This window comes from Hirundo rustica, chromosome 20, assembly GCF_015227805.2.
Source record: "Hirundo rustica isolate bHirRus1 chromosome 20, bHirRus1.pri.v3, whole genome shotgun sequence".
Lineage (NCBI taxonomy): Eukaryota > Metazoa > Chordata > Aves > Passeriformes > Hirundinidae > Hirundo > Hirundo rustica.
In genome coordinates, this window is record NC_053469.1 from 210,971 (window position 1) to 238,943 (window position 27,973).

A 27,973-nucleotide genomic window follows, 5' to 3' on the forward strand; every position below is an offset into this window, starting at 1 on the left:
GCTGCGAGGAAGAAAAGCCGGGGATCCAATGGCCGTTAGGTGGTGCCCCTGTCTTGAGTTAAAAAAAAAAAAAAAAAAAAAAAAAAAAAAAAGGCACACAAAAGACTCTACTGTCCTCATTTTAGTTCTACAAATAGGAACAGTTCTAAGAAGGAAACTGTAGCGGAAGATTAAGTTTTAATGTGGGAATACATGAAGTATGAAGTGTATATATGCGTATATACATATATACACATACATACACACACACACACAAAAATACTCTTTTGAATCTCAAAAGAGATTTTGGCTGTTGAAACAGTTTGGTAGAGGAGAGCAGTTCCAATTCACTTGGGTCTGTTACCTACCAGCCTTTGTCCCATGGGTGCTGTCTCACCCCTAACCATTCTCACTGCTGTTTGTGCCAGTTGTAGGGGCCCACATCCCAGAGGTGTCTCTGACATGCAGAGACACTTTACACGCCACAGCATGCTTTCTTCTGCATCACTGCCTAAACATACGTATTTCTTCTGCATTATTTTGGGTTTGGTAATTTTTTCTGACCCGTTTTAAATCCTGAAGTGCCTTGCCTTGTAACCTGCTGATACAAATGCAACACAAAGCCAGGCATCTTTCTTATTTGCCTGTATTTTTTATTGACTGCTTTTAATTATGTTGTTGTCTGCCCCTTGCAAGTGACCCACAGAATTCAGTGTGATGTCTTTTTGCATGTCATGTACAGTCACCTGTCACTATTTGCTGTGTTCTGAGGCTTAGCTCATGGCTCACAAGGTAGGTGAGCCAAATCCCGAACCTTTCTTAGTGACCAGCAGTGAATGAAACTCAGAGCTACTGGCTACCTGCCTGTGTGCTCATTTATTCTTGACTCCACAAGGGCACCTGAACATCTTCCTCTATTAATTTTGCCCGGAAACAGGGAAGATTTTAAGGAAAATGAATGTTCCCTGACTCGGATATTTTCATTTCAGCTACTTCCTAGGTAAGTTCCACAGTATAGCTTAGAAGAACAGCAGGTGGGGTGGGGGTACTGCTAAGGATGATTGTGGCTGCCTTGCTTTAGAATGTATTTTACCTTTCTTAAAAAACAAGCATTTGTATCTCCTGTCCATGGATCCAGAACATTCTGACCAGCTGGACAAAAACAGCTGGTAAGAGCAAAGACCTGGGGAGGTACACAGTGCTCCTGGGTTCCAGCAGTTGCAGGAAAATCAACAGCCTCGTTTCTCCACACCTGCTTTTCCATGAGCATAATTGAGAATAATGAACTAAACTAACAACCTTAAGGTTGTCTAATAACCACAACTTCTCTGGTGATGAAAAGCATTCCATATCCTATTATTAGCAGATCAATGTGAATAATTTGCAGACATGCAACGAAAGCTACCCATTGCAGAAATTTCATTATAGTTTTTAAGTAAAATTTGAACAACTCCATTTTTAGTATTTAAATATTATGGCTTTGATTTCATCTCTTGAAACACTCAAAATTACTATTATTTTCATAAGGTGCTTACTTACAATTGCAGAAACCAGAATCTTGTCCTAACCCCTGATTTCTTACCTTACATCACTCTCTCTATCCCTAAGATCACTCCTGTAAAATGTGCATCAGCATTGTGAGTCAGCTGCTGCTGCCACTGCCATGTACGCCCTCTCTCAGTGAATTACCCCCTGTGCTGGCTTCCCTCTTCTGGAGACTGTTCCGTGTTAATGGTGAGCTGCTTAGGAGGAGAGTGTTTCTGTAGCTCTTCTGGCCTTGCTGTCATGGAAAATTATCTTCCCTCCTGCACATCTGCTGAGCATAAAGCCGCAGTATTCAGCTGGAGTGAAGGAAGAAAACAGCTGTCATTTCTTTTTGAAATAGAGATCAAATCACCTGCAAACTCAGATGAAGTGGCATTGGACCTGGGTGCTTTCTCCACTGAGCAGGTTATTGGAGAAGGTATCTGGCTGGATGGCAGCTCCTGTGCTTGACCTCACACCTCTTCAGTCAGCAGATCAGGGGCTTTGCCTGCGCTCTGTCAGGGGCTGCACAGGGAAGGAGAACTCTCTCCTTCTGTTTTTGCACAAATGATGCTGCAGATGGTCCGGAGACTGGGAAGACGTGAGTTTGTCTGGGGCTGGTCAGCCATGTGCACAGCAGGCTTAGCACTGAACTGAACGGCAGTGCTCAGTGAGGTCCTCCTGCTGGAAAGGAGTAATTTCATCTCCCTCCAGCTCTGGAAAAGCTGGTACCTACAGGGCACAGGTGAGGAAAAGTGTGAAGAAAGATTCTCTCTGAGATGCCATCAATGTACTTATCCTTCCAAGACTTGCAGGATCTGGCTACTGTCTCAGCATTTTACATGCAGTTTATGCCAGCCATTCCTCTGACTGGGGAGGTGGGGTGTGAAGGCTGAGTGCAGGATGATCACCACATGTTTTGTTTATTCTGTATTATTTATTTATGCTGTGTTTAATTTTTTAAAATACAATCTGTTCATTTTAGGGGTGATTTCCCCCCCTTCCCCTTTTTTTTTTACTTTCCTAAAATTAATGTAACTAATATGGAAAGCATCTTGTACTAGGAAATTTGCAGATGCAGATGAAAGCACGTCTCTGGTGCTAGTTACTTGCGCTGGACTTGACCCTGACCCGTGGATTGACTTTGTGTCTTGGCCTGGAGCTGCCTCACTGCCACAGACTTGCTGGATGATCTGGGCTCTTTGCTGACACCGGTTGCCATCCCTGGGCTTGTCCTGCTCTGCCAACCTTGTTCAGATACTCCAGGGCAGGCTATAGCTAAGGCGGTGCCTTTATGGCCAATCATGCTGTCACACTTTCTCCCTGCCCCTTGTAAGCTCTTGGCCTTTGCTACTTCTTGGCACCTGCCACATTTCTAACTTGAATCAGGTTTTCTCAAAAATACATGCGCTGCTGATACTATCTCTAACTTCTAAGTCTATGGGGATATTTTAACACGCCACTATGAACTTACAAAAACTAAATGTGATGTTCCTGTGTGCCACTTGTTCTTCTATTTCAGGGATTCCTGGAATTCCTAATGTACCTTTTCTTGCAGGAAGTTCACTGTGAATTCACCCAGATGCTAGGTGAGATAAGAAATGTTCTAGGGACATTAGGGCTCTGAATTTGCTGTCAGTATTACTCCAAGCAGTTCAGCTCCAGATCTATCTGGAGCCAGAGTACAGTTATTACTCTGGATGGGGAGAAATTCACCTCAACAGATATTTTCCTTGCCTAGAATACCACGTTTCTACTAACTGAATGGCAGAGGGGTCAACTGAAAGGAAAATTGAAAATAAACATGGTGCAATTAACAGCCAGCTTGTGTTCTCTTAATTTTTTGTTTTCTTTTGCTAAAACCGATTATAATCCAAGACAAGTCCTGAATTTGTAAGTTGAAGTTGCTCTTGACTTCTGTGAAGATGAGCATGTGTTTCTCTTGTCCCTCTTGACCTTGTTTTCAAACTTCCTTTCTCATTAATATTTTTCTGATCTGAATGAAAAGCTGTCCATATATAGATTGCCTTTCCAAACTAATTTCATCTGGCACTGCAGGCTTCTTGTGAAGCTATTCTTGCAGGAGGTAATCTGCACCAAGGCTGCTACCAACTGTGTGCCCTGGGCAGTGAGGAGAGGGCAGCACTGGGGAAGGCTGTGCAGCCACTCCTGACATAGTGCCCACAGACATACTTGGAGTGTGCGTGTTAGTTTGACTCTGTCCTACCTAGGCTTGGGGTCTAGAGCTTCCCGGGGAGCAGCACACAGGTATTAGGTTATTAAAATCTAACCTGAAGCTGTCAGATCAAGTGCATGTACTGGTGTGTGGAATCTTCTTCTAAAGCAACATTGGCAATCAGTTTGCACCTGTAAATCAGTCAAGCCAAGTGTTTCCTCCGTGCTTTGAACTTTCTCACAGTTCAAAAAGCCGCCACAAGCTGCTGAGAGTGACATACGGATAGCTATATCCTGGCGGGTTAGAGGTGGAACCCAGCCTAGGATACAGCCCTGTGGATCTTAGCAGGACCATTGAAGGGCTCTGTCCCCGGTGGCAGACCGGTCCTGTGCCTGTGGCCACCTGACCCTCTGGCTGGGAATTCTGCTTTTTCAGCCTTAGCAGCAGAGAAGAAAATTTGCATCAAATCTGGACCTTCTGTAGGCTGATTGCACTGCAGATTGACTTGATGGAGCAGGAAAAGTCCACCTCTTGTGGACATTTTTAACGTTCAGCCATACTATATTGAAATGTGAAATGTATCCAGAGACTAGGTATAACAGCATTAGTGGCTTACCACAGCTGGAATTCAGTGCTGAGCTGGGAACCCAGTGCGGGCCAACTTTAATTTGGATCAGATGGCATGCCAGGATGCGTGCACTGAATCTGGAAAGGTTTCTGTGGGTATGGCAGGGGGTAGCCAGCGCCAAAATAGCAGCACGGATCTGAGCAGTCAGCCGAGCTTTACTCCGTGGGACTAAGCACTGAACAGATACATCATCCCAGTAAAGGAGAGATTGATCTCGGCAGGATGGCTCAGTCAAATAATTGTGTCAATAAACAGGAGGAGTAAAAGATCTTCTCACTTTTCTGAAAACCCCTGGGCTCTCCCAGGGCAGCACCAGCACAGGGTAGTGGGGCTGTGCAGGAAACAAGGACTCAAGTGGCTCCTGAGGAAGAAGAGCCTGCACTCTCCAGCCTCAGAAAGGTGCAGGGAGGCGGGTGCTGCCCTTTGGAGTAGAGAGGAACTACTCATAAAAAAACACAGAGTGAAAAATAATTTTGAACCCGCTAATAGTGCTTTGACCCAATTACTGAGCTTGATTGGACAATCTGGCTTTATTGCTCTCTGTAGATTTTCTCAAGAGGCTAAGAACTACCCTGCTACAGTGGCAGTAAAAGAAACTCATCTGACTAAATTTCATATAGTACTCCACAAACTGGCCAAGTGCAGAAATATCAAGCCAAGAGCTACAAGTATGTGTGAAACAGGAAAACCCTGCCCGCTGTCACTATCCACAATGCAATAAAACTTTCCCACTAGCAGAGCATCAGACTCTTATGCTTTATTAGCTAATTACAGACAGGAGATTCACTCAGCACTATTGATAACAGAGTGCTGCCTCCACTTGATACTTGTCAAGCAAATATTGCATCTGTCTTGGAGAGGAATCTCACCTCCACTTAGAATGGGAGACTTGTGAAGTATCCCAATATTAAATGAACGTCAGAACACGAACTAAACATTTTTATTTCTTTTTTTCATTCTATGCTTGGTTTCTTTAGCTAGTTATAAGGAATCTAGAGAATAATGTCCAGCAAATAGTCTCATTTTCTGCCTGTGAAATACCAAAAATATATTGTGGTTTTATTTGTTAACTCAAATGCTTTTTCATTTTTTGCGCTAATGATTATAAGGAAGGTATTGATAAAACAGTAAGCAAAGAGTATCTCTGATAGTCCAATATATGGTTACATGTTGGAGAAGAAAGAATAAAAATTACTGAGGTTTCAGCAGACTGGCTTTCTTTGAGTTTAACATCTCCTTTCCTCAATTTGGGATTCCTGCTAGCACAAGCAGAGCTGATGCTAGTGGTAGACTCACTGACACTGCCTTCTTGGTCTCAAGTATCCCCTGTATCTTCACCTTTATTCTGCTAAATAATACAGCCCATTGTCTGCAGCTCCCCTCAAGACATTTCAAGCAGTTCTTAGTGTCAGCTGTAATTCTTTCAGTAACTCAATCCAGGATAGGTTCTCCCTGTTGAGTAATGCTCTTGAACTCTGTAGCTCCTTGGAAGCAGTTGATAAATTAATGTAAACAACACCCTTGGGATAATAGATGATACCACTTTTTTATTTTTTATCTGTAAACAAAATAAGACCCATTTCCACTGGGAATGCAACAGGCCTGGTAATGGGGTCCCGGGCTGTGCTAGCTTCAAAGTCCACGTCTCTTTATCAAAAGAGGAGACTGTCTTGAATATTAACGTAATCAGGGTCCCACACTTGGAAAGAATAGCAGATAGGATAAAAACCCAAAAATAAAAATATGAGATGAGACATCTTCTTTTCTTGAGAGCCCAGGTGTGATCAATAGATGGTTGCAAGAAAACAAAGCATGTGCAAAAATACCAGCATTTCTGTGTCAGCTGCTGAGCATTACTCCCCCTCCTCACCCAATTGCTGACAGCTTAAATAGCTTGGATCAACAGCTACACAAGAACTCTCTCAGCAGCTCCTGCTCCAGAGATGAGTTGCTTTTTCCTTGCTGGCTTGCTTTTTCCTTGCTGGCCCTTGTCAGGGTGGGAAATGAAAGGGGTGCATCCAAGGCAAGACTGGGGAGGCGCAGACCACTGGAAAATGGCATGAGCTGCTCTGGCTCATCACTGAGCTCTGGCAGTTCAGGAGAGGCTGGGATTGACAGGTAAGCATGAGAAGGAGATACAGTCCTGCCCCTACCTCATCTTTCCAGTATTTAGCCTCTTCTCAAACATTTGGTGACAGATGCCCCATTACAGTATATATGTAGCTACTGGGTCACTGTGCTACGTAGCACAGCAATATTCCAATGCCAAGGTGAAGGTAGCAGATCGTTAGGATATATCTATATTCCCAGATATATTTATATTGCTTTAGGATATATCTGTGCCGCTGCTGAAATCACGCCTGTAGTCATAGCTCTGCCTAAAGACAACATATAATCCCTATGGAAAAGACACATCTTCCTTTACCTTGAGCAATCCTGTATTAATGCTGTTCACTTTAGTAAATTACTCTGGTGCAGCAGTTTTTTGTAAGAGCAGTTATTTGGGCTGGGAGGTGTAAATCACTCTGATCATCCTGGGTAGGAGAGCACTAGCTTCCACCAGCATGTCTTCAAGTGTTTTGCAATCCCTCTCTTCGCCCTCACTGCAAAAGAAAACGGGGGGAGATAGACCTGTTACACATGCTTATCTAAAATATTTGATTTCTATTTTAAGTTTATTCTGCACCTTATCAATGGGACACCTGGAACTACCATCTGAAATGGACAGGCAAGCTCTTCAAAATAATTCTCCTGTTTTTAGGGTACAAAAATCTGTTCTGTGGCAAGGAGGGGAGAATTTGGAGGGATATAGCTGGCAGGATGTTTTTATAGGACGTTTTATCTTCAGCAAAAGTACTTGTGTTATGGTGAGTAATGCCATGAAACCTCTCCCCTGCATCACATTTCTCAAATACTGGAGAACCCGATATCTCAGCATGCTCAGTACAGTGCACACACACCTACTGAAAGCAGATTAGAAAGATTTTGTATATCTTCCTGAGATATTGCTCTCCCTTTCAGTAAGTTTTTACATGTGTCTTGGATGGAATTTTTAGAGGTTTTCAAGGTTCTTGAGACTGTTAATAATACTGCTCAGGGCCTCAGGGAATGAACAAGATGGTCTAACAGGTTGTTTCCATCTCTTATTTCTGTGTCTCTTTGATTTAAGGATTTTCTGCATTTATTGGCTGTTGCTTCTCTTGGCCACTACACTGTGTAGTGATTTTACTAATCACAGGGAATGACAGCGGCTACTTGAACCCCCCCTGTTGCCATAGAAACACAGCAGCATCCAGCTGGCTCTACCCTCACTCTCCCATACCAACCCCCATGGGACGCAGAAATTCAGGTCTTAAAATTTAATCAATTTGATGTTAAGTTTTAGGAGTGATTTTCTTTCTGTTGCCTGGTTTCCTGACAGATGTTTTCATGCATATTTAATTATTTACACCACTAATATTTTATTAAAATTAAACAACTAATTATTAGCCCCAGTAACACTGTAGATTCCAGAGCCATGATAACTCCTGTTGTTTCAGCATTTGTGTTTCAGTCACCTACTGATGCAGCTGCAGAGGGAAACTCCCAGCATAACAGCAGAGATGTAAACCCAGAGAGACAGAGAGATGTTTGGGGGTGTGTGGGGCTGATGGGCCCCGTGCTGGGCTGTGTCCCCCCCCCAGTCCCTGCCACAGCACTGCTGCTCCTCTTGCACTACATCAGTTTCTGTGTCTGCAGCAGGAGGGGCTTCCCAGTCCCCAGCACACCCCGTTGAGTGAACAGTGCTATGGCTTCACATCTGGAGGTACCTCACTCAAAACTGATTTTCCTCTTTTACTGATGGTTTTCAGATTTCTGTAACATTCATGAGAAAGTGCTGGCTATTCCATGGGCTGCAGCTTGACACGGGCCCAGTGTGAGTCCCCAACATGATTCCACAATCACTTTGGCCTCTAGAATTCTGTTGCTTTCTCCTCTTACTTCCATTTAAGCATGACAATATCTTCAGGTCTCAAGACGGGAAAGCACCTCTGTAGCACAAGTTCTGAGGTGGGCTGTTCCTGTTGTGCTTGTCTCAGGTAGCATGACTTTATCTTTGGGTGCATAGGGAACAGTAATTTTGGGTAATCTTTAATAATTTGCAGCTTCCAGGAGTCCCTGGGAACCAGAACTTTTTGCTGTATTCAGTCAATGGGAGTTGTGAGCGTGGGTTGGTTTACTGACATTGCACATCCTAATGATCACATACTCTGACATCAAAGGGCAAGTCTGGAGCTGGGAAACTTTAGGCAGGGTGGAGAGAAACCATACAACTATTGTTTTAAATTGCCATTACTGATTAAAGTGATAGCAAAAGTTTTTGTTGAGTGAGCTCTGAATCATAAACACTGATCAGAATCAGGCCCATAGCAGATATGTGCTAGGAAAGGCAAGTTACTGGAATTTGCTTTTCTCCAGTGACTGCTGCTGCCAGAGAAGTCTGGAGAAGAAAAAAATCTTATAAAGGATTTGCCATATGAATAGCTTCTGGCAAGCAAAATACTGTTTCTCTGATGATATCAGGCCTTACAACCCCTTTCTTGTCCTAGTCTATGGGAATAGGTAGTCTAAGAATTTTACCTAGGACTTGGATTTTACAAAATTTGCTTAATTTCACTGTGAGAATAGTGGCAAACTTACCTCTAATAAAATAAAGGAATTCTATGAGGAATAGCCCCCTAAGAGTGATTTATACTGCAAAAGGTTGGTCTTGCCAGGACTGGCTTAGGAAATTATGGATGCGCCCGTAGGACCCCTGTTTCCTCTGCTCCCATGATTAGATCAGGCTGTAACCTTTCAATACAAAAAATGTAATTGGTGTCTCCAAAGCTTTAGGAGACAGCCTTCAAATCTACATGGAATATAACTGGCTGTGCGTAAGGACATGGACAGCTGCCTGTGTTTGACGAGAGTCTGAAGAGACAACTTTGACTCAGTAAGAACTCCTGGCCTCTTTCCAGTGGGTGCTTCCTTTAAGACCAGGAACTCCCGGAGGCTACAGGTGCCTCTGGGATGGAGCTGTGCACAGCCAGTGAGGAAGGACACTTCCTTAGATGGCTTAGACATGATCAGAAGCCAGCTGACCATGCTGCTGGCATTGCTGGGAACACGCTGCTGTGCCTGGGAATTGCCCAGATTCCCAGGCCCCCACCATGCCACATCAGTACTGGGCTTTGCTGATAGTCTCGCTTCTGTAACAGAAATTTACATGTTTTTCTTTTGTAAAACAGCAAAAGCATTGATGTCCTTGGTGTTGTTAAACTGAATAAGTGCCCCTGTAAAATCCTATGCCGTTTTGGAGCTGGCAGTTCATTTTCCCACTCTATACTTTTATGTTTCTTGGAGAGCTCCTGTAACTTTACTCTTGCCTTCCTTCTCCTGGCTGACGTGTTTCTGACCTGTACCAGCCCATATAAAAGCCTAGAGAGGAGAACGCCTTCTGCTCTCCTTCCATAAACTGGTAAACTTCTTCCTGAGCCTTCACAACCCTTTGGAAGTATACAAAATACATTTCATAATTTCCAGGTACAGTGCATGAAAATTCTGCTAAGTAAACACTATAAAGTAGGTTTTGAGAAAATATTAGTCACCATTATGCAATTCCAAAACCACAAAGAGAGTGCCCGTATATATTGTTTTATTGGTTGTGACTGCAAATACTATGCACACAAAGGAAACCTTTGAAAACCAACCAGCCTATGTTTGTATGCATATTACTCTTAGAAGGCAATCTGTCTAGTAATCTCAGTGTTAATTTTTTTCATCTGGTACACACTGCTGGTACACCAGACAGTTTTGTGTAACACATCTGAAAAATTCCGTGCACTTTTTTTTTTTTTTGCTTATCTTATTTGTAATTTTCTAAAAATAAATTCACCTACTTTTCTTGTCTTTGCATTAAATGTGGTGAAGATAATATTTTCATACAGTGTCTTTTAACTTCAAAGTTTTCAAAGTAAATAGACGCAATGTGCACTCTATTAGAAAAAAAATGCGCAAAGTACCCAAATCCTAATTTTTCAGGTCTGCCAGAGCTGCATCTGTTTAAACATGTTACTTATATGCATGTGTACAGTACAGGAAGCTGGACTGCTTTCCAGAATTGCCTGGAGTTGTATCTTTTTTATTCTTCTCTTTCTCAAAACAATTTTAAATCTACAAAAAAGGTCAGGAGAGGTCATGATTCCTGACCCAAGACTGAACTGAGCCTGCCTATACCGACTGTTTGATGATCCGACCAGGGTCACCGAACTGGGGGTTATTACTGGCTCCCTGTGTCTATGAGGCACAGCCTATCCCAAACAATTTTTAAATTACCACTGGCATGAGACTGTCAGGAAGGATAGTAGCTGGGAATGTCTAGACACTGCCGCCAAGACAAGCTCCCCTATAGCGGAGCCACTGTGTGCCGAGGGGGTCAGGAAGAGGGGCCGGGAACTGCCCCGGAGCCCCGGGCTGAAAGACAAAACTCCCATCACGTGCCCTGCAATTTGCTCCAGGGGTTTAGCCAAAGAATTTAAGATAAGGAAATCTATAGGCATTGCAACTGGGAGAATTTTTAACTGCTTTATTGCTTTCCATAGATTATAGAGCCAGTTGTCTGCTTTTATGAGCTCTTTAAATCACACATCAGTTTCTCTTGGCTTCAGTCACACTAAACTGTCTCTGAATTTACACTGGTTCTTTTTGACTTTATTCTTTAGAAATTAACATTGAGGTATGACTTTAAGGTTGTATCAATGAATTCTCATCCTTCTGCAAAGCTGCAGCAACTTCCAGTGCTGGCCAACAGTCCTTTATGGTGTGTAAGGCACAGACAAGCCCATCATGGTCTTTAAATCGTGTCTCGTTCTGATTCATCACACTGCCTAAGCAGAACTGCAAGGGAAAAGAGAGATTAAATACACCTTCTACTCTTTTCAGCTTCAGTTCATTGCGGTTTTTAGGAAATTTCATTCAGAATGTGCTGGCAAATTACTTAATAATGACATCAAAAATAATTACTATCATCATTCACTCATTGATAAACACCCTGTTATTTACAATAACCACACAGTCTTTTCGAACTCCACACTTAAGAATATTTATAAGGGAGAAGTGCCCCTATCAGTTAGGTTAGATTGGCGTGGGCACGGCGGCGCTGGAGCCCCTGCCAGGCGCCGGGCACCGTGCGGGCACCGTGCGCCGTGCGGAGCCGTCCGTGCCCCGAGCGGGAGCCGGCAGCCGGGTGTGCCTGCTGCGAGGGAGGGGGCACCCCCTGCTTTTCATCCTGACGGCTGAACATAAAGGCACCTCCCCAAATCCCGTGTGTTTCTCTAAAGGCAGATGAATGGTGATTATTTCCCTAGGGAAAAGTAAAGCCGTATGAAAACCGGAGTGCTTTCCTTATGTCCCTTGTTAAGATCCAGCATTCTCCAAAGAGGCAGCTCTCCTGCTTTTCCCCTTGGCCACACTATCATGCTGTTTCACAGTATTTTTGGGCTAATCTAAATGTCAGCGGGGAAAACTTTCTATAAGCCCACACTTCCCTTCTGTTCGTCCGTGAGAGCTGTGATGAGTCCCACGGCAGACCTCCAGCTCCTCAGGCCACTGCTGAGCACACGGCAGGCTGGCACACAGCAAGGACACCAGTTTGGTCACAGCAGAGCCACACCTTTGGCCAGTACACCCGACCTGTCAGAGACTGCACTCACTCACGGAGTGAAACATCAATGCTTGCTCTCTCACTGAGCAGAAAACGGGCTTGTACAGTCAAAGCTAAATTTGCAGAATAATTAATTTACCCTTCAGTTGTTAGCGTGTGTGCAATTTAATAACGAAAGAAAAAAGCCCAAAAGAGACTATACTTTACTTGCTATATATAAACTCTTGTAAAAGGCAGTGGCATTAGGGAAAAGACAGTCCTTACCTTGCTCCCAGCAGAAATCTTTCAGTGAAGCTATTAGCACACACCTATGCCTCGCTGCAGACTGAGGGTTGCAGATGGACTTAGGGAAAGAAAGGAGAGATTCCTTTGCTCAAGCACTGCAGCCTCTTAGCCCATCCCGAGTGGCACTGGGGCACACTGCTGCTAGGCAGATTACAGGTGCTAAGCTTGCCATAACCCTCAGAGGTCACAGGCAAACCTCTGCTTTGAGGTTGCATCTCTACAGACAGGGATGAGATGCAGCTGGGATGTGAGTTCTCCCAGTGCTCTCGCTGGCTCTTCCTGCTGTTCTCTGCACTTGGAGCAGCACCAGCCCAAGGAATATATCCTACTCAGCCTGCTGATGTCCTCCTGGGAAAGGAGAGTTGCCACACTAAGTTTGAGGACAATTTTTATCTCTTCTTCTGCTAAACTACATTGGTAAATTAATGCGCATAAAGTAACGCATTTCACATTCCCCATGTAAGAGAAGCTCCTTCTAAGGATTTTTTTTCTTTTTTTCCCATGTTCCTCTATTAGTTTATTCCATTTCTTAAATGCCTGCTAGTTGACTAGGAAAACGATGCCTTTGTGTCTTCAAATGGGAGTTAATCAAGAACAGTTGAAGCAAGTTATTTTACACTAGCTGCCTTCAGAAGCTGGCCTTCATGTGCTGAGATTTTCAGCCCAAGTATGACTACAGGTTAGTGCACCTTGCATTACTTTTTCTTACATCCTGTAATAATTGTGTAAAACAACAGGTTTTTAAAGTTGGATCTGCCTGTTAATAATCCTATTTTAAACTAAGCCTCTTTCTCACGAGCTCACATACAGTTTTGGGGGGGCAACAGATCCTGTTTCTGAGGATGCAAGAAAAATCAGTCTGCTCTCCTTAAGGCAAATGTTTGTAAAGAAATGTATTGCTCATCTATGACCTGCCTATTACTGCTTCAGTCTGTTAAGCTAGGGATGTAAGTGCATGTGCAAATAAGAACTCTTGCATGACTGTCTTCCCTGCTGATGCTGGCAGCTCCTCTCTGGTGCATCTAATCTGTGTTGGCCCAGGAGTACAGGCAGCTCGTACCGCTCACCCAGTGCCATCCCAGGCAGCCCTGAACTGCATGGATAAACAAGTGACAGACTACAGCTGGACAAATTGGCTCCAAATGCTTCTAGAGACTAAGGGGTGAGCCACTGAGTATGGGAAGGGGCAGGATTTACCTTGAGCTGAGGCAGAGGAGAATTCTGTGAGCAAAGAATGAAGTGGGACAAGAGCCCAGCCAAGAACAAAGATTATCCTGGGGCATTACCTGTGAGTGATACGAGTTATGTAATCTGGGGCAGCACTAGTTTTGCTGAATGCGATATCTGCATATGGCATAAAAAGGCGTTTCTACAGAAGATTATGTCAACATTTGTGAGCAGAAAAGAGGATCTCTGATTTAAGGCATGGGACATAGTTCTGATGCTTGTTTTTAAAGAATGCTTCTCTGAATACTCCAACTTGAAAAATGCTTTTGAATGTTAAAATGCGGAAGCTGAATGTCTAATTCAAAAGAGAAAATTCAGAATGAGAAAAAGGAATCCTAATAGTCATCATGAAACACAAAAGGAAAACACACACAAATAGAGTGCTGTTCAGAAATCCATCAGTGAAATATACCGGTATCTCTGGATTTTGCTCTTTTTATCATTGTGGCTCTTTTTCCCCGTTGTGCTTCTTGCAGCTATCTGCTATAGATCTTCCTAGCTCTTAAGTATTTTAAAATATGTTTTAAAGAAAAATTGGTAACACTTTTCAACTTAAAAAATGAAACAAGTAGTTCAAACAATTTATCTCCTTGTGTACATCGGAGTTAGAGAAACCCAAGAAATAAAATTATTGCTGTTACACTCATGATTTTCATCCAGTTGATGAAGACAGGAAAAGGCAGAGCCCCCTCCCGTTCTCTTGGGCTGGGGCTGCTGCGGGGCCACGCGAAGCCGTCCCAGCCTCAGGAGCTCCTGCTCCAGCTGGCCATTTTTATTTACCTATGGCAAACAGCTCAAAACTCAGGAGAAAGGCAAATTATTTGTGGAGCTAAGTTAAAAATCATGTTAACTGTCTTCTTCAATTACAAAGTGCCCTATCTCCGTGCAGTACAGTAGGGGATAAAATAACACTTGTGATGACCCATCCTGGAGCCCTGCCCTGCCCTGCCCTGCCTGGGAAGCAGTGGCATTGCCTTTTTGCCTTTCCTGCTGGCTCTTGCAGTCTCTTTTGGGTTTTGTGGGGTTTTTTGGTTTTGTTTTGTTTTTTTGTTTGTTTGTTTGTTTGCTTGTTTGTTTTGGTGTGGTTTTTTTTCCCAATTTTTTAATCTCCCTGGTTCTCCACACTCTTGTTTATACAGAGGCTTCCTGTGTCTCTGGATGCATGAATAATATACTTGATGGGATGTATGTGTGCATGTTCTCTCTCCTCAAAGGTACTGGCTTGCCCTGATTTGTGTCATCTCCTGGGCAAATATTTCAGGGTTATGTACAGTTTAGAAATTCATTTTGGAAGCTTCAAAATTATTGTAGCAAGTTGGGGAAATATAGCAAGTAGAGAAAAGGTGCATTTCCCTATAGATTTCTCAGTCATGGGATCACCATAGTTTTAGTGATGAAATACTCCACAAGAAGGAGAAAATTGCAGGTTTAGAGTTAACAGAATTTTGATAATAAAAAGAAATCCTTATAAAGAACCAACAGAATAAAATTATAATATTCAATTGGGTAAGAACGATTTTTTTAAAATATAAATTTGAAAGGATTTTCACAATTATGTCTTATATTTTGTGCATAAAGCCACTCTTGTGCCTAACTATAGGGCAAGCCTTTAAAAAAAAAAATTGGTTCATGTAGCCTGAAAATATTTACTGAAAAGGATTAAAAAATAAACACCTTATGTTTGTGCCAAATTGTTCCAATCTAAGCCGACAGATTCTAAGTTGCAGCATTTTATCTATTGTCATGTTTTTCTTCTAATTTTCTGATGTGTTGATTACTATAAGCTCACAGCAAACCCTAGCTGGATGTCAGCATATGTATAACGTCTCTCTACATGGGCTACAAAGTAAAAAAAAAAAATTGACTAATCATATCAACTGCAAAGCATTTTCAGTGCAGTGATCATTCAAAAATAAGTTCTTTTCATGTAAGCAAAGCACTGTACCTTACAGCACTGACATAGTGTCATTTCATACATTTTTGTAGGACTTCTGTATTCTGGTTTGGACCTTTTAAAGTGTTGCAGTGTATGGTGATAGTTATCTTTTATGAACAAAAAGCTTCAAATAAGTAATTTTCATTCTTGAAATCGTTAGAGCAATTTCTGTTTGATACAGATCCTTAAGAAAGGCCAGCAGTTACAAATCTGCTACAAATATCCTGTATTGAGCATGATTTAGGGAACACAAGCTGATTAATAGCATGCTTAATAAAAAGAGCTTCTCGGTTCTTCCTGTGCATGACTGTCAAACCTATTGGTGCTTAGGATGATGAGACGTGGTTCCACGTGTAATTCCCAATTCAAAAGAATGTGTGATTGCTGACCTTCATAGTAAGCTGCGCTTGTTCTTAAGTTCAAATTGTATGATACACTTTAAAACAAGAAGGTGAAAAGAATATTACTAGATCACATGCAGACGAAATGCTTTGAAATCAGAAAATTCCCCTAGATTCTGAGGGACAGCAGGCATCAATTTGTCCTCTTAACCTCCTCCAAACTTTGATGATAGAGACTGATTTCAGCATGTAAAGTAGCTGGAAAAAGAATTCAAAAAGCCCACAAAACTGGATGTGCAATTTTGACACCGAGCCATTCAAGAGCAAGAATTCTTTATATAACATGAGGGCAGTAAATCAAGGGATTTTGTCACAGTTCTGTGTCACGCTGATGCTCCAAACAGGAGCATCCACACTGCCTGGTACAGAAAAAAATGGTGGTTTTTTTTTTAAAAAACTTCTTTCTTTTAGTTTTCCATCACTATTAAGCTGTGATTGTGGAGTTCTACCTGTAAAACTCTTCCTAAATTACACTGCATTTGTTGGAGAACGTTTTAATCCCTGAGAAGATGAATTTGACTTTTCTTAATTACAAATGAATTTGCATTTTCTTAATTACAATACAATCCAAAAACACTTTGAGAAGATAATGACATTTATGAGGAGAAATGATGGAACAAAGTGTGATATTCTTCCCTTTAAAATAGTATCTTTCTCTTTTCACTCATCTCTTTAGTACACATTTAAATGTAATTTGAATTACAGCAGTTTCTGTGGAGGATTACTTCCCATTAGCTAATAAAGAGTAAACTGCAGGAAATAAAAAAAATTAAACTTTTATCTCCTATCAATGCTGTAGTTTAGCAGATAAATTGGCATTCTGATTATAGAGTTTTCAGAGCGTTCAGTTTCTAAATCTCAGCATACTAACTCATCCAAATAGCATATTTAATTTTGAAAAATAAAATGAATCTCATATATTAATTTATTGGGGTGGTGGAGCAGCAACAGTAATACAGACACAGTTTCAGCCCTAAAGACTACTACAGCTTTATTTTTCATTAGGCTATTGAATACCAAAGAAGGTATGTAAAGCATCTATTTTGTCTCAGTGTTCAATAAGAATTTAATATTTATTCTTATTGAATCAGATTCTTCAAAGTCTGTAATAAGCCAATTCTTTGTTGTTAATTTTAACATGAGTGAACTTAATTTTTCAGTGCATAAAGGAGCTTAGGATAAGTAGTTTTGAAGTTAAATACAAAACCCAAGGAGCAATATTTATGAAGCAACTGTGGCCAATGGCATTTAAAATTCAGAATATTTGTGACTCTGCTAACCAGTAAATCCTTGTCTATTCTCTGCTTAGCTACAGCAGCTGGTGATTTTTCAGTTTCCAGGTACAGTATCAGCAGCACAGCCTTTCTTTTGTGACAAAGGAATATAAGTTGCCTTGGAGATTTTTAATTAACTCTTCTCCTGTAGCTCTGCCTGCTTATCATTTCAGCAGTTATTTAGGCTTCATATCAGATTTTGGATATTGTTCTTCAGAAACGTCTTCTTAATCTACACAAATTAGCATTTCAGCAAAACAGTGTTTCCATAATGGACCATTCATTACACTTTCTTAAAGGTGTAGCTAGTATTTATACCCATTAAATCAGCCTTGAAAAACAAATGAATCCTAAAGAGGGGAACATGTGTGGATTCTGCAACTAAAAGAAACTATTCTGCACAAAAGAAGTCATCATGATATGTTAATCAGACTAAGATACTCCTTAATTACTTTTTATGATTTGTCCTTATCAATAAATAATGGATACATTTGGATTCGTCAGATGAATTTGTTATTTTATGCACTATTATTTTCAACAAACAAACTTACCTTGCAAGATGTCCCTAGCTTGCTCACTGCCATTTTGAAATGGCTAGTTGTCTCAAACAAGTGGGTGAAGAAATATATGTAAATTTCTATGTGTGAAAATAAAAGAGAATAAAGTTGGAAGAGGCAGGAAGGTGCTTATGACAGTCACATCCTCTGATGTCACAATTTTTTCTCTATACTGCTCTTTTAAAAAGTCTGGAATTTACTGACATCATTGTTGTTAATGCCATTCAGCTAGCAGCTCGGCTTTAGGGGCTTTTTTTTTTCCAGATGAATTATAAATGTCATAAATGCTTCCAAGAATACAGAATCAGAAGCCTTTTCTACCCTGCAAATGGAGGTAGGAGTTTGAGCAAGTATGATTTACAGACACGGGGTTAATGCTATAAGCTAGAGGGAGCTCCACCACAACGAAATGCCGAGGTTCCGTTTCATTTATCAATGCGCTTCCCCGGCTTTGTCTGCTCGTGAACATAAAAGACCCGGTTTTATTGCAGATATTATCTACACCATTCTGTGATATGAATGTTATTGTCTAAACTGTTGCTGAGACATAAAACAGCTGAAACCCTCTACCAACACCATATTTATGCCAAGCCTTTTGATAAATATACAGGTCTTTTTGTTCACCTTCACTGTCTTTGTCTCCATCTTACCACTCAGCCATTTTTAATGAAAATGCATCCTCTATAAATCCCGAGTACAGAAATGCACGGAGCCAATCTGGTGGCCATAGCTGTGCAAGATAATGTCCAGCAGTTGGACAAGAATTCTGGGCCAGCCCCAAGCCCTGGGTCTGCAGATAAAAATATCTCCCTGGTTATTTCATAGTGCTCTTTCCAACGTAATCTACACCAGTAAAAACCTGTTTTATTCCACAACTGGGCCTAAAGAGGGATCAGTGAAGGGAGATTGGAGTGGCCCGCTTTGAAAGGGCATAGTTATTAAAACTGTAACATTAATAACCTTTAATAATTGCTTCTATGGAGCATCTCAGAGACACAATGATCTATTCACAACTCCAATAATTCTCTAGGAATCCTGTGGCCCCTTCTGTAGCACTGGCTAAAGGTCGGTGTTTGTCCACTATTATTTTTAGGTACCTTTTTAGTGTTCCATTAGAATAATTCTTAGTTAATTTGCATTCCTGCCTTGCCTTTGTGCACTGAAAAGCCTACATTTGGGGTTCTTCTTTGTTACCTCTCGGTCCTCTATCACAGCAGATGATACTGCACTGGTCATAGAGATAATAAGAAAGCACCTAATATCTTCTTATTGATTTTTGTTAATAAAATGCCACTTCAAAGAGAAAGCAACAGCTGAAACCACGAAGACTGAGTCATGGCTGCGTTAATGAACTTCATTTTTGTCTGTATTTGGTGTCCAATTCACAGTGAATCGTTTATTAAGTAAATGTGTCTTCTTTCCTGTTTGTGGAATACCCATAAGCAAATGATGACCTTATTCCACTTTTTAGAAACAATATTGTTTTCTTCTATCAACTAAAAACTTTCAAACATAATTGACCAACTCAAAAACTTTAAATCTCTTCTCCTTCAGCACAATTGACTGCATCTGTAGGGCACGGCGCTCTCAGAGCAGAGAGCAGGTATCAGCCTTCCAAGCAACCTTACTGCTAATGTTCTCCCAGAATAAATTTAAAATGGGATTTCCAAATATGTTACAAAGAATACCTCAACATTTGCTGTGTAACAGCATTCCTGAGTGTAAAACCTGGTAGACTTGACCTCACTTGTGGGAAAAGGCCAGAACAAGGCTTAGAACTGGGACTGGGGTTGGTCATCCGAGACTCAAGAGGAGGGATTTGACCCTTTGTTTCCACCAAGACTTACAGCCTTGCATTCACACAGCTCATGAGTTCCTTGAAGCTAGAAACAAAGTAACCACAACCTTAAAACAACATGTAGGTATAAATCTTACATATGATAAATTTTCTACATTTAATGTTTCTTTTCTAACTTCTGAAGTGGTTTGTTGTTGTTGTTGTTGTTGTTGTTTGCTTTTGGTGTTTTTTCTTTAATGAGACAAACAGAATGTCTTTTTCTCACATATTTATGGAAGACATGGACTTATTTCTGCTCCTTTTATAAGTTACAGCACATTTACTGAGTTATTCATATTTGTGCAGTATTCTTTAAGTCTCTGTGTTTTGAAAAAGAAGTCTGAGTGTTCTGCTCACAGATAGCCTTTCCAGGATGCTGAGAAAGGCAGTTTTGCTTCTGGTCCAGGGGAGAGAATAGAAGTTTTAGTAGGCAAGTTGGCGATTTTTAGGGCTGTCTGCATATGGGCTAGAGCTAACCTCATAGGGCTTTGCACTAATGCCTTTTATCTGAGAAGTTCTCTCTTGAAAAGTTTTTTTGCTTAATTTTCTATTTAATATTAGATAATGCAATGTTAGCGAGATCTCAGTGGTCTTACAGAAAAATATACAAGCAGCAGCAATTCTTGCACTTGCTGCAAAGCCCAGGTGCCAGCTATCACCCTTGTGTCACACCAACGAGAGGCTGGGGATTTATATGATCAGAAAGGATTTCCAAATAGTAATTTTACAGGCAGCTGTTTGCCAATCCTCAGTTTACTTTCCGAGTTTGCTGAAAAGTCCTGCTCAACATTTTTTGAAGACTTTAACCAGTGTTTGCTTCTTTGCCATATGGGATCATGCTCAGTTACAACCAGGGGATGCAGCTCCACTGCAGAGTCTGCTGCACCGCACTGCACAGGTTGCCATAGTGACAGACAGGGGAGACTTTACTTCAGAAATGTTGCTTTATTGCAGCTAAAGTGTATTTTGAAACATGATCACATTTCAAGTCACTCCCTGTTTCATATAGGAACAAGCAGAATTACTGGCTTCTACAAATAAGAATTAGCTTGAACCTGCCCATTTCCCAGCAGGCACTCAGAAGTCCATCATGATGTGCTGCATGTGCTTTCCATTCCTTTTGGGTAAAAGAGGACAGAACACCCCTCCTCTCTCTCTCAGTATATGCACAAACACACTTTGCCTCTCTGCTGCCTTCAGAACCGCCCCTGCTTCCAAACAGGCCCATAAATACCACATCACTGCCAGCACTGATGTGCTGTGTCTTTTATTAATAAAGAGTATCTTACTTTGGATTACATCGATTTTGTTCACATTAATGCAGAAGAGACATCAGATGAAATTTCTGAAAAGGCTTCCCGATTGTGTTATGTGCTGACAAATAAGGGGCATTCTGCAAGAACACCCCTGCCTGGCCAGCCTGGGCTGAGATGTCTCCCACATCTGAGATGGGCTTCCCCATGGGAACATCAGGACCACGGAGATTCAAGGCTGATTAAACCATCCCCACCATTTTGCCTAATAAATAGGATGAGAGGGTGTGCTGGTGCGAGGAGGAGCTTGGGCGCAGTTTAGCAACAGGTGAGTTGGCAGTGTGCTGGAGGAACGTTCATGCCCTGAGAGCCCTCCAGACACAGGGCTCTCCTTCCCACAACCACGGGTGACAGGTTGCTGGAGCCTCCACAGGTGCACAGCCAGCACAACGACGCTAACAGAGGAGCAAGGCAGGACAGAAATATCTTGCTGCTTTTTGAAATGGAGTTTCGATCTATGCCTTGGATTTTACAGCTCGTTCTTTCACATCCTTTCCTTTCCATTTCTGTAACTTACAGACAGGAATTATTTTTTGTGCAGTTCATAGCTACAAAGGTCAGAGACATGATTCAAATCCTGTGCTCCTGTGCATCTACTTATCTGATAGCTGTGCTCACACCATATACTAACAGTATAGTCACAAAGTAAAATGTTGATTTCAAACCTGTCCAGCACACTCCATCCAAAACACACAGTCCAAGTCAGATTTCTTCATAAGAGAATAAATAACGTACTGTTCCACCAGCTCCTTCCTTCCTGGCTCTGTGACCCTTTGTTCCTTGGGCTGAGAACAATTAGGAAGATTAGACTTATTATTTTACTTCTTGCTTGTTCTTCGCCTTTCTGCCTAAGCAGACATGACTTTATTTCCAATTATTTTGCACAGATCTCAGTTACCAAGACAAGCAACTAGCACAGGTATTGGATGAAATCTTGTCTTGCCTGATTTTATTTTCTTGTCCATCAGTCAGCAACTGGACAAAGAAGTAGATTAAAGTGTAATGTTCCAGGTTTGTTATGATGCTAAAGAACAGCAGGAATAACTAATATGGGGAAAGCATTCCTACTTCCCAATCTGGAAAAAGTTGAATCTCTCTTCTACTGAAATGTCAAAAATAAGAGTAGACCCCAGGCACGGAGAACTGGAGGCATCAGCTTCAGTTTGCCACAGGAATGGTGGTCACAATGGGACGTGTCTATAGGTGAAAAATAGGGGATCCATAATTTGAACCATTCTGTGAATGAGGAGGACACAGAACCAATGGGCAGAGTCTGCTGCAGCTTGCAGCAAAGCCTGCAGAAGAAAATCTGTGTCAGGAGTTACAGCATTGGCCTGCCACAGAAACCCAAGGGTTTGGCATCAGGAGAGGTGAGCCCAGATACTGAGCTTGATTTCAACTGTGCCCTGTCTTCTCTCAGGGGCAGGAAATGGGCTGAAAGAAGGCAAAATGCGACAGACTTTATGTCTGGCGGTTTTGTACACCCTCATGCAAACACTGTCTTTTCTTTCCTTATATTCCTGCATGAAACCACACACTTGTGGTTTGCTTTGTAATTAGTTTTGGTGCTGAGAGAAAACAAGAGAACTTGTTGTTAGATGGATTAAAGGGATCTGTGCTCTACACCACTTGAGTGACAAGAAGCATGTCAGACCAGTCTGCTGTCAAATGAAAAATAGTGACAGCAGAGTCTGAGAGAGACGAGTTCTCCCAGTTAGCGAGTGGTAAGAGGCAGGCACGAACTAGCCCTGTCAGAGAGCAGCCACAGGTGACTGGGTCAAAACAACTGGGACAGACATGAAAACACACAGCGTGATTCCTCCTCGACTTAGCTGAAGCTCTCCTGCTGAGACTTGTGTCTTCCGACCAGGGGAACTAGAAAACGCCTTCAGGTCAAAGAGTGGGAAGGGGAGGAGCCTGGAAGTAGCTCTGCACAAGTATTTCCTAGGTTGCAGCCACCGGTTTCGCTCTGTTTTTAAGTGCAATGTGCAATAACAACAGCTCTTGTTGAGTAAGAGAGGATGGAAAGTAAATCAGAGCTCTCTGTGCCTGCGGCACAGTGCCAGTATGGCTGAAATCCAGCCTTCGAGTGAGCTGAAGCCGGATTAGAGTGGGGAGTGAGGGAGAGATTCCCGTTTTGTGTCATTCCCGGGAGCTCCGCTGACATCCGCGCGGATGCGGCTCAGGAGCGCTGTGGAGCGGCGTGTGCTTCCCAGCCCCGCTCGAGTCCGTGGCTGGAGCTCAGCGGTGTTCTGCCTGCTCGTTGCGTGAGGATTATTGGCTAAACTAGCTCATTCTCAGCTTCACAGGCTCTGACATCATGCCAGAAATATCACAAATATTCAAGATCGAAAGGTTTCAGGTACTGTAGAAGTAAGCTACTAGGGAGTGAATGCCCCGAATTTGAATTCATAAAATAAGTCCATGCTGGAAAAAAAGACTTCCTCTCCTCTGAAATTCTGCCTTAGTTCTGAATTCTGAAATTCTGAAACCGACAAACAAATCAAATCTGCCTTTTCTGCCTCTAACCTGTATAAACACATAGTTTAATGCAAATTTTATCAAGCATGACAATCGGTGCCTTGAAATTATATGACAGAAAACAGCCCACGAGACCACAAAGGTTTTTTTTTTAACCGTTTCCAAGGGATTGGAAAAGGGACACTGCAGTTCTCGCCTACCCACCTGAACTTGCTCGTGCAAAGCAGATGCCCACAGCAGAGCATCCTTTTCCCCACGGGCGCTCTGTCTGGCCGCAGCTTTGCAGGGCAGTCCCTTACACTCCGCTCGTGTGATCGCAGGCACAGACTGCGATGGCAGATGTGCACCCGTAGCTATCAGAGCATCAGCAGTGCTCCAGCTGCGGGTGTGTTGTGGCTGCTCTGACCGTGTGGACCCGCAACAGCTCATCGGTACCTGGTGTTCTGCAGATCCTTGTGATCTTTACCTGTTGTGAATCGTCTTCTATCAAGACTGTCAGCATATCAGGGCAGATAATAATGCTGGGATCACTGTAGCTGCAGCTTGGAGGGCTTCACGTGTGGCTGAAAGACACGTGCCCCAGCCGTGGTGGAACTGCCACACATGAAATGTGTGAAGAGTAACAGGGCAGGAGGGACAGACAAAGTGATCCAAATGCTTTAAAGAAGAATGAACAACTCTGGAATACTGATGTAGGAGATGAGGAAAAAAAATTTTTTTTTGTGATGATCAGAAAAATAATGGCATGAAAATAACTAGTGAGGTGACAACAAAACCAGTCATGTGCAGAGTGCAAGGCTCAGCATTGCAGCTATTGGATGAATGGTAAATGTTGAAGTTGAGAATTGTACGCAAAGCTGTCAGGGCACATATAAACCATAAAATCTACTGATTTTAATCTAAGTCTTTGATAACAAAGTGACAAATGTTTCAGGTTTTTTTCTTGGTTTGCACCTTACTCTATAACTCCGAAATGTGGACAAGTTAGGACAAGAACATCAGAGGAAGCAGAAATCATTAATTAACAATACCTCCAAGCTATTATGCTTATAATTGTCAAGACAAAGATTATGAGTAATGATTTTCTGCAATACATTTTCACAAATTTTTTTTAAAAAGTACTTAGAAAAATGTCTGCTTTTCTGGACAGCACCTTTTTTCCTGGCTAAATAGAATTAATATCAAATTATACATTAATGGACAGATAAAAATACAAAAAGGGATGGAAGGTCTAGGAAGTGCTTTTCTATCATCACTAGGAGCTCAACAGCAGCAAGAAGTCCTTATGGCATGTTGAGAATTACTATCATAGGTTGGTTACCAAGCAGAGGAGAGCTTCTGCAGAGACTTGCTGCATTTTGAAGTAGCCTAAAAATCAAAAATCAGACTTTTTATTTGTCCTGCCTCTCACAGGAGCCTTGGAAAAACTGAAATTCATTATGGACAACAGTGACTAGAGCTTCTTCTTTTCCTCAGATTTCTGGTGCTATGGGTTTTCTCCAATTTAAGAACATCTCTCAGCTTTCCAGGCCAGGAGCTCTAACTGACCACATGCAGGCATCTGATATTTCCCTGTAGCCTAGGGTATCTGCAATATGATGGTTGAACACTCAGTGCTTTGCATACGTCCTGCTCTGTTACCTCCTTTTTATAATCTGAAAATAGAACTTCTTATTAAAAGTTTTCACACTAGGAATTTTTTCATTGCATTTGAGATGAACAAACACCTCAGGAGAAATAGTATCAGCAGGAAAGGTCACAATAGTTACTCTGTAAAACATTTTTAAAAGGTCTTAAAAACAATATTGGGATAGGTCTGACAAAGTTTTCCAAAGTCAAATAACTGGGAAATTGTTGGTCCACTTCAATTAAATGATCTTACATTTATACTGTCAGCTGCAATAACACTCAGTTGTTAGTCTTCTGTGACTTTTAAAGCCCATGTTTTATACTCTTAAAGCATAGCACTAGGAAGGGGAAGTGGCAGCCAAGGAGCTGTCTATGGATGCAGCCTTTCTTACTGACCTCACCAGGGGTGGCCAAGTGCCTTGGTGCCGGGGTTGGTGTGTGTGGCCGGTGCCACCTGGCCAGCACTGCCACAGGACCTGCTGCTGTGTCCAGCCCTGTGCTGCCTTGGGCACAGGCTGGCAGCAGCCACAGAGACTGGCATGGCTGGGGAGGCCAACAAGGTGATCCTGCTGCTCTCCTTAGCCCTGCTGAGGCCACATCTGGAGGGCTGTGTACAGTCCTGGGCTCCTCAGTACAAGAGAAACAGGGAGCCCCCAGAGCAGATCCAGCAGAGGGACACAAATTTGATTAAGGGATTGAAGTATCTCTCTTATTGAGGGATGGCTGAGGGAGTTGGCCTGCTCAGCCTTGAGAAGAAATGACTGAGAGGGGAACTCATCCGTGTCTGAAGGGAGGATGCCAAGAAGACAGATCCAGGCTATTCTTGGTGATGCTGGGCAGTGACAAGAGGCAATGGACAGAAACTGATGCACAGGAAGTTCCACCTGAACATGAGAAAGAACTTCTCTCCTGGAGGGGTGACTGACACTGGAACCAGAGAGACCAGCTCGTGGAGTCTCAGTCACTGGAGATATTCCACAACCATCTGAACACAATCCTATACCATGTGCTCTAGGGTGAGCAGGGAGATTGGACCAGATGACCCACTGTGGTCCCTTCCAACCCAAACCTTTCTGTGATTCTCAGGCAGTGCACAGCACACAGTGGCTGTGCCAGTGGGGAGCAGCTGGGTTCCCTCCCCAGGAGAGCCCCTTGCCACTCGAACCCGTCTCCTTTTCACGTGTTCCTCTCTGGGGCATGCCACTTCCTCTGTCTCTGCTGCAGTCACAGATCCCATGTCCTTATCTTGACATTAAAGAAATAGATTTAATTGTCAGTCCTCTTAAACAAGCGTTTAATTCCATTCTGTGGGGACTAAAGACAGTCTTAAATAATTGAGCGGCCAAGAGATTGGTTATTTCTGTTTTCATTGCCCATATTGATTTAAGTGCAGTTAATCCTTTCAAATACCCATGTCACACTGGGCCTGATGGCTCTCTTTAGGGCAATATTGTTCCTCTGGCTAGATTATTTGACATCAAGCATTGTAATGTCACAATAAATCCTTCATGTAGGCTGTTCTTTTCAGAGAAGTAGCAGATGGGGACTTCGGCTCTTACATTAAGCTCTTGGTTTTACTAATCAGAATTTGGGCTTGTGAATAATTTTCATTAAATTTTCTTTTGTGCCTCATAAAAACTACCTCTTCAGCAGTGACATTAAATAATCAAAAGCCCAATTAAACAGGCATGTTGACATAAAACAAACCAAGGTGTTCCCCTCACTGCAAATTAAATATAGTTATGTGTAAAATAACCTCATTTAGGGTATTACCCAATATAGAACTTGTGGAGTGGATTTTACAAACGAAAGTGGGGATGGCTGAAGCCAAAATCAAACAGACATGTTTTCCAAGTCATTGCAGCATTTCTTACTTCTACTTAAGCCCTAAATTTGTCTGTCTGCCTTGAGTTCAATTAATTGAATGATTCTCCACTTGCTATTCATCAATGGATCCAAGTGAACACAATAAATATCTGTTCTCTGAAACCTCCCTTGGTTGATGCACTCATCCTTGCTTCCTCCTTTACTGTGCTTTTCATCACTGCAGAGCCTTTAGAATAACTCTGGAATTAGTTGGCAGTGGGAAGTGGGAAAGCAGAGTAGTGGATGAATTTCCCTTGAAGAAGAAGGTCTCATGCTTTTGCCTGTGCTATTAATGTGGACAGCTGCTCCATGGAAACCTTTTTAACTTTCTTCTTCTCTGGCCTTCCTTCCCTTTGGTTATTATTACATTGTCTGCTTTTATGGGATATTTGGTGGGTTTTTTGTTTAGATTTATTATGAGAATACCTAATGGCTGACTGGTAAAGAACCTGCATGATGATTCTTTGGCTCTGTCTCCGGAGAAAGCAATTACATGCACAACTTTATGCTTCCCAGTAAGATGGAGGTGTCCCGGAGGAATGCACAGGACCTCCTGGCACTGCGGTGCCGGGAGGCACTGGGCTCGTGGCATATTAGCTGCACATGTTCCCCATCTCCCTGGCTAGTGAGTACTAGGGGTTCAATTTTATCAAATTCAAGATAAAGTTGTTATTGGAGTTCTTGCTACTCAGACAAGAGATCTAAAGTCCTGGCCAATTCAGCAAACATGGCACTCTCTTTTGCTAATTTAAGCCATATCTCAGCATTGCTTTGGAAGCAGCAAAGGCAGGACTTGGGCTCATGATCTTCAAGTTGCACTGTGGGGACTGGGTCCTTTTAATATCAAGGATCTTCATGCTATCTGCACCAGCAACCTTTATACTAACCAAAGAAAATAGATTCTTCAGTTATTAACAAGAAATTCTTATTTTATTACTGCTTTCTTACTAACCAGATGTGTAATTGAAATTCCTGAATTTTAAATTTCATCTAGATGAAGCATCTGGGTCCACCTCACTGGATAGCCTTTAGTGGCAGAAAATATTTTGGATTGGCAGCTAAAAGGACAAAGAGTTTATCAGCTGTTTCAGCTCTTCTCACATCATCTGTTTCATAGTATTTCCCCTTACTTAGCTTTCCCTTTCCTGCTGTCACACAGGTTGCTGGTGCACTCTG